This window comes from Eptesicus fuscus, chromosome 15 (genome assembly GCF_027574615.1).
Source record: "Eptesicus fuscus isolate TK198812 chromosome 15, DD_ASM_mEF_20220401, whole genome shotgun sequence".
NCBI classification, from domain to species: Eukaryota; Metazoa; Chordata; class Mammalia; order Chiroptera; family Vespertilionidae; genus Eptesicus; species Eptesicus fuscus.
The window spans coordinates 74,788,342-74,795,567 of NC_072487.1; the positions used below are offsets into that span (position 1 = coordinate 74,788,342).

Genomic DNA, 7,226 nt, shown 5'->3' on the forward strand with positions numbered 1-7,226 from the left:
CCCAGAGCCCGGCCTCTGCGGAGAGGAGGCGGGAGGGAGAGACTCCAGGGCAGGTCTAAAACCACCTGGCGGTGTGGCTCTGGGAATGTAGCCTCTCTGGGTTCCAGAGTCGCCATCTCTGGGGCAGGCCTACCCTCCTTGAAGCTCCCACCCTCGTGGGGACAGATCATCCCGGGCACACGAGAGCGCGGAGCTTCTACGCACGAAGGAGGCACAGGACGGCCCGTTGGTACTCGGCGTTGCTTCGCTTTGGAGCCTTATCGACCAGGAAGTGAGCAGATGTTCTAGTCCTGCCCTCAAGTTAAACTGTGCGGTTTTGAGGATTCTGTAGGTCAAAATGGCCGAATACCGGCACTTTCACACAGTTCAGCCTAATAATGTTGCACATAAAGAAGAAACGAGATTCTGTGACGCCTCTGCCTTGAGGGGCAGAATGAGGAAACGCGGGTTTGGATCCTGACTCTGCCTCTTCCCAGCTGGGAGACCTTGGACAAGGCACTTCCCCCCCCTGAGCCTCAGCTTGTCCCATCTGTAAAATGGGTATGTTCGCAGTGTGGAGAATAGCACTGGGCTCTGCAAGCAGGATCAGTGTCTTCATGTCCCTGCTACTCTTTGAACCCTCCCCCCCAACCCCCCCCCCCCCCCCCCGGCCTCTCTCCTGGCAGAGACTTGCCCTAGGAGGCACAGGCTTCAGTGTGCGTGAAGGGGAGTGTGGGGGTTTTCCAACTCTGCAGAGCTGGCCTGGCTCCCCCCGCCCGCCCCGGCCGGCTGCCCGGCATTGCCACGCACCCATGCATAGTGCCAGGCCCTCCATTGGTGCCCGCCAGAGGTTGCCCAGGAAGGCTGTGCCCAGCTTTCCTGTTGCGGGGAGCAGCGGGCCCCCAAGGGAGGCCTTGCTTCACACCTCACGCCCTCTGTCGGCTCCCAGGAATGACCCCCCAGGGGAGTGGAGCCCCTAGCCGGCACCTGAGCGCGGGGTGGCACCTCCATCAGCAGGGTCCCCCAACAGCCAGCGGCTGGGGCGTCGCTCGCTCGGGGTGTTGACTCTGAGCAGAGGCGGCCCTTGCAGAACCAGGGGCGGTTCTCCCCCGGCCCCCCAGCTGCAGACTGTGACCCTGACTGTCCCTCTTCCCAGCTGCGATGCTGCTGCGCCCCAGCTTTCAGACCTGGGAGCGGGGAGCAGCCCCCTCACTGGAGATCCAAGGCGCTGCCCCCCAACTCTGCCTGGTGCCCTGCGGCGCAGCACTGGTGGCCACACTGAGGCCCCTCATTTTCCAGGGACACCAGTCCATCCAGGTGCAGCCCCCCCGTGCAGCAAGAACCCGGGCAGGAAGAAGACTGAGGCCTCAGGAGCTGGGGTGGGGAGCAGCTGGCAGTTAAGGAGAGGGGGACTCGTGCTGGAAGGCACCCCTGCAAACCTCTCTCCTCCTGGCCCCTCCCCCCCTCTCTGCATTCCCTCCTCTTCCCCTCTTCCTCTCATCCTCCCAACTTTGGTGGAAGAGCAGGCAGAGAGCCAGCTGGGGGGGGGGGGGGTGGGGGGGGGGGGACTGTGTGCACATGGGGGGGGGTGTGCATTGTGCCGCGTGCATGTGTGTTCGAGTGTGCATGCACGCGTGTGCCTTTAGGCACAGATGCACGTGTGTTTTGTGTCCACATGTCTGTGTGCGTTCGGCGGAGGCGCGGAGGGGATTTGAGCTGCTTTCTCGCTGCCGCAGCGTGAGCGCTGCTGATAAACAGCCCGGGAGCCGGGCGGCGCTGCGGGCGGCGGCGGCGGCGGATCAGAGCCGCTGGCAGCGCGGAGAGCTGTCCCCGGCCGCGCCGCTCCAGCAGCCCACGGAGGGCGGGCGGGGGCGGGCGGCAGGGAGGGAGGGAAAAAGTATTTGCTTCAGCCCTTAATCACGGAATTTGAAATCCCAGCGAGTCAGTGCCATTTATTTTCAGAGGCTGTCAAGGCTGGTTTCGGCATTTAAAAGAAAGGAGGATAAAAACCATTTGCATTTCTCTCCTGCGCGCCAGCCTGCCGGCTCCCTGCGCTCGCTCCGCTCCCCCTCGCTCTCTGCTCACCTCGCGAAGAGTGGGGCTGGGTGCTGGGGACCGAGTGCGGGCGGCTTTTCCAAGGTGCTTTGGGCACCAGCTGGGGTGGGGCTGCCCCAGCCAGAGGCGAGAGTGAATGCGTGATCCCGGAGGGTGTGGGGCCCGCGCCTGGTCCAGTCCAGCTCCGGCTCCGGGGGCCAAGGAGCGGTGGTGGGAGCCACGCTTGGCCAGGGCTGCTGGATTGAAGGTTCCTGGCGGGTGGGCGGGGGCATCTGTGGGACTCTCCTCAGTCACCCCAAAAGGAGCCCCGGCCCCCAACTTTGCCCCAGCTCCAGGGATCCCCACCAGACCTTCCTGGCTTAGGCATTGGGTATCGGCCCTGCAGGGGGAGCTAGGATACCCCCCGGGCAGCCCCTGGGGAATGGGTCCTGGCAACTGAGAATGCCGTGGCCAAGGTCACAGCCTGCAGAAGCGGAACAAGGAGGCTGCTGTGTGCCTACAGGTGCACGCCTGCGGCCCCACTCTGCGCAGGCCCCGAGGACGGGGGTCTGGACAGCGCCGCACGGTGGGCCGGGCGCGGGGCCAGGAGGTCTTTGCATTCGATGGACCTGAGCTCCAACGCCGGCCATGGCGCTTTCCAGCCCGTGACCTTGGCCGCTGACCTTTCTCTGACCTTCAGATGGAGCCCAGGGCTCCTCCTGTGAGGACCACATCAAAGCATGCAATGCGCTGGGCACGTGGGGGCGGCTCTGCCCCGGGATCCGTCCTGTGCCCACTGCACCCGCTTTTCTTGCCGGGTGCCTGTCGCTTCCTGGCCGTGACGCGGGCTCAGCGGGTGGGCGATTCTGTCCCTGAAGAGACTGTGCGGCTGGGCACGGACTCTGCTCCCCAAGACCCCCCCTGAGACTCGGTGACCTCCTTGGGAACCGTGTTCTGTTGACGTGAGCGGTACTTGCATCGTAGGGTTCTGTACCCACCCGCCCACAGGCTCCAGGCTTCTCGCAGCCAGGACTCCGCCGTTCATTTCAGATGCTCTGGTCCCAACCGAGGGGAGTGAGGCCGCCCCCGCCCCCGCCCCCCTCCCCACCCCCGCCCGGGGCTGCCCCTGCTGGGGAAGACGAGGCAGGAGAGGGAGAGCACCCGGGCCCTTGGACAAAGCTGCGCGCTGTGGCCTGGAGTGAGGCTGGGAAGCGGGGGCTGATGTCTTCTGTAGAGACGCGAGGGGCCCACTCCTCACCCGCACGCCCACCCCCCCCCCCAAGCATTTGCTTATCTTTTTAATTCAAAACATTAGATGCCTCCATTGTTACTGGACGCAAGGTAGAGGAAATAGTAAAATTACCTCCCAGCACCTCGCAGCTCCGTCCCCAGGTCATCGGTGTGAGTTACTGTGAACTCCCGGGTTTTCTGTCAATACAAGCGCGAGTCAGCACTTCCTGCTGAAAGGTGTCTGTCTGCTCTCTGGGGCCTGGCAGGCATCAGGGGGGCCGCTCGCTCACGGGGAGCAGTGGGCGGCCTGGAAGCAGTGGGCGGCCTTCAGCAGCGAGAGGCTGGCTGGGGCCTGCTGGGACCGTGAGGGCTGGGCCAATGGCCTCAGGAAACCAGGTCCTGGGGTCCCAGCCCATCCCCACCGGGGAAGCCCCCCCCTGGCCACCCAGAGGCCTGGGGGTGTTGAAACCTCTAGGACAGGCCCAGTCAGGACGGTCCAGGCCTCCTGCCCCTTCCTCGGGAGGCGGGCGTGGTCTGTGCTCCAAAGGTGAAGGGGTGTCAGCAACAAGCTCCCCCCCCCCGGCCCTCCTGCACCCTCCTGGCCCCCACTGCCTGCTCCTTCTCCCATCCACCCGCCTTCCGAGCCGGCAGGAATCCCCGCCCCAGTCCCCAGGTGGAGCCTAAGTCAGCGGGGTGCGGGGTGCGGGGTGCGGGGTGCGGGGTGCGGGGTGCGGGGTGCGGGGTGCGGGGTGCGGGGTGCGGGGTGCGGGGTGCAGGGTGGGAAGCCCGGAGCTCTGTCTGCAGCAACCTGGGACTTTCATGTGGTGTGTGAGTGTGTGAGTATGGTGTGTAGTCTATGCGTGTGAGTGTGTGAGTGTGGTGTGTGGGTGTGTGAGTGTGGTGTGTGGGTGTGGTATGTGAGTGTGGTGTGTGAGTGTGGTGTGTGAGTGTGGTATGTGGGTGTGGAGTGTAGTCTATGTGTGTGGTGTGTGAGTGTGGCGTGTGAGTGTGGCGTGTGTGTGTGGCGTGTGTGTGTGGTGTGTGTCGTAGGTGGGTGTGGCGTGTGAGTGTGGTGTGTGAGTGTGGTGTGTGAGTGTGGTATGTGGGTGTGGTGTGTAGTCTATGTGTGTGGTGTGTGAGTGTGGCGTGTGAGTGTGGCATGTGAGTGTGTGTGGTGTGTGTCGTAGGTGGGTATGGCGTGTGAGTGTGGCGTGTGTGTGTGTGTGTCGTAGGTGGGTGTGGCGTGTGAGTGTGGCGTGTGAGTGTGGTATGTGAGTGTGGTGTGTGGGTGTGGTGTGTGGGTGTGGTGTGTGGGTGTGGCGTGTGAGTGTGGTATGTGGGTGTGGCGTGTGAGTGTGGTGTGTGAGTGTGGTATGTGGGTGTGGTGTGTAGTCTATGTGTGTGGCGTGTGAGTGTGGCGTGTGAGTGTGTGTGGTGTGTGTCGTAGGTGGGTGTGGCGTGTGAGTGTGGCGTGTGAGTGTGGTATGGGTGTGGTGTGTAGTCTATGTGTGTGGTGTGTGAGTATGGCGTGTGAGTGTGGTGTGTGGGTGTAGTGTGTGGGTGTGGCGTGTGAGTGTGGCGTGTGGGTGTGTGTGTGAGTGTGGCGTGTGAGTGTTGTGTGTGAGTGTGGTATGTGGGTGTGGTGTGTAGTCTATGTGTGTGGCGTGTGAGTGTGTGTGGTGTGTGTCGTATGTGGGTGTGGCGTGTGAGTGTGGTGTGTGAGTGTGGAGTGTGAGTGTGTGAGTGTGGTGTGTGGGTATGTGAGTGTGGTGTGTGAGTGTGGCGTGTGAGTTTGGCGTGTGAGTGTGGTGTGTGTGTGTGGCGTGTGTGTGTGGTGTGTGTCGTATGTGGGTGTGGCGTGTGAGTGTGGTGTGTGAGTGTGGTGTGTGAGTGTGGTATGTGGGTGTGGTGTGTAGTCTATGTGTGTGGTGTGTGAGTGTGGTGTGTGAGTGTGGCGTGTGAGTGTGTGTGGTGTGTGTCGTAGGTGGGTGTGGCGTGTGAGTGTGGCGTGTGTGTGTGTGTCGTAGGTGGGTGTGGCGTGTGTGTGTGGTGTGTGAGTGTGGCGTGTGAGTGTGGTGTGTGGGTGTAGTGTGTGGGTGTGGCGTGTGAGTGTGGCGTGTGAGTGTAGTGTGTGAGTGTGGTATGTGGGTGTGGTGTGTAGTCTATGTGTGTGGTGTGTGTGTGTGGTCTGTGTGTGTGGTGTGTGAGTGTGTGTGTGTGTGTGTCGTAGGTGGGTGTCGCGTGTGAGTGTGGCGTGTGAGTGTGGCGTGTGAGTGTGTGTGGTGTGTGTTGTAGGTGGGTGTGGTGTGTGAGTGTCGCGTGTGAGTGTGTGTGGTGTGTGTTGTAGGTGGGTGTGGCGTGTGAGTGTGGCGTGTGAGTGTGTGTGGTGTGTGTCGTAGGTGGGTGTGGCGTGTGAGTGTGGCGTGTGAGTGTGGCGTGTGGGTGTGTGTGGTGTGTGTTGTGGGTGGGTGTGGTGTGTGAGTGTCGCGTGTGTGTGTGGTGTGTGTCGTAGGTGGGTGTGGCGTGTGAGTGTGTGTGTGTGTGTGTGTGGTGGGTGTGGCGTGTGGGTGTGGCGTGTGAGTGTGGTGTGTGTGGGCTGTGTGTCCTGTGTATGTTGGGGTGTCTTCTCACACCACCCTTTGGGCAGAGCGCTCTGACCCTGCCAGATGCTCCCTCATTACCTCGGGCCCCACACATGTCCCTCAGCCTGAGAACCACGTGGCACCTATGTCATCCCTGGGTGGCCTGGGAAGGCCCAGGTACAGCCCTGGGGAGAGGGGAGACCCCGCTCTCTAAGCAGCCCCCCCTCCCGTGGGCCCAAGGACAGCCCTGGGGAGCAGGGGAGACCCCGCTCTCTAAGCAGCCCCCCCTCCCGTGGGCCCAGGTACAGCCCTGGGGAGAGGGGAGACCCCGCTCTCTAAGCAGCCCCCCCTCCCGTGGGCCCACCCTGCAGCCTGCTGGATGCAGATCCGCGAGGGCCTGTGTTCTGGCCTCACTGCCGGGTCCTTCACTGCTGACTGTGCGACGTCACTTTAGCCTCTCTGGCCTCAGTTTCCCCATCTGTAAAACAAGGACAATAAGATCACACAAATGTCTAAGCTCCTCCTTCCTTCTCTCAAACCAACAAACCAACAAACCAGAGAGTGCTCAGCCCCAGGGGACTTAGGGCAGGAGGGGCTTCTGCCCAGCACAGACACACACACACACACACACACACACACACACCCCACACACACACACCACACCCCCCCACACCCACACATACACACACCCCACACACATACACCCCCCACACACACCCCCCACACACCCCCCACACTCACACACACACATACACACCCCCCACACACACTCATACACACCCCACACACACACTCACACACACACACACACACACACACACACACTACACACACACACCTCACACACACACACAAACCATATACACACACACCACACACACACACACACACACACCCACACACACACACGCCACACACACACACACACGGGCTGTTGGGACGGCTCTGCCTCCCCCTTCCTCCACGGGGAGCTGCATTTATTTACATAAACCCCTGCCCCCCTCAGCCCTGCACAGCTCTGGCAGAATTCCTGGACTCAGGCCGGGGGCTGAGGCAGAGCTGAGCTGAAAGGTGGGGTGTGAGCTCCCCAAGGAACAGACTCTTCCAACACCCTGGCTGGGTGTGCAGCTGGCTCATGACTCCCCCCACCCAACCGAGAACACGGCGCCAGCCCTCCCTCACCAGGCGTTCCCCCCCCCCACCCCACCGGCTGTGAGGAGAGAAGGCGCAGGGGTGAGACCGGCCTGTGTGTAGACACGGAGGGGTTTTCGACGTGTGCTCACAGGTCTTGTTTGTGAGACTAGACGAGGCTCTTCCCCTCGCAGGGCCTCCGTGTTCCCATCCACCAGATGGGGCTGGGAAGAGGGTCAGGAGCTGAGGGTGTGACGTCGCTGCGCCACG

General features: G+C 62.3%; 1 long non-coding RNA gene across 1 annotated transcript; it reads right to left on the minus strand.

Moving 5' to 3' along the window:
* Positions 1 to 1,983: 1,983 nt before the first annotated feature.
* On the minus strand, positions 1,984 to 6,878 carry LOC129151711 (uncharacterized). The gene is made up of 4 exons (XR_008558380.1): positions 6,811 to 6,878; positions 6,190 to 6,303; positions 3,377 to 3,441; positions 1,984 to 2,285 (listed from the first exon to the last, which is right to left on the minus strand). It is a non-coding gene; the product is annotated as an uncharacterized LOC129151711 (long non-coding RNA).
* Positions 6,879 to 7,226: the final 348 nt, after the last annotated feature.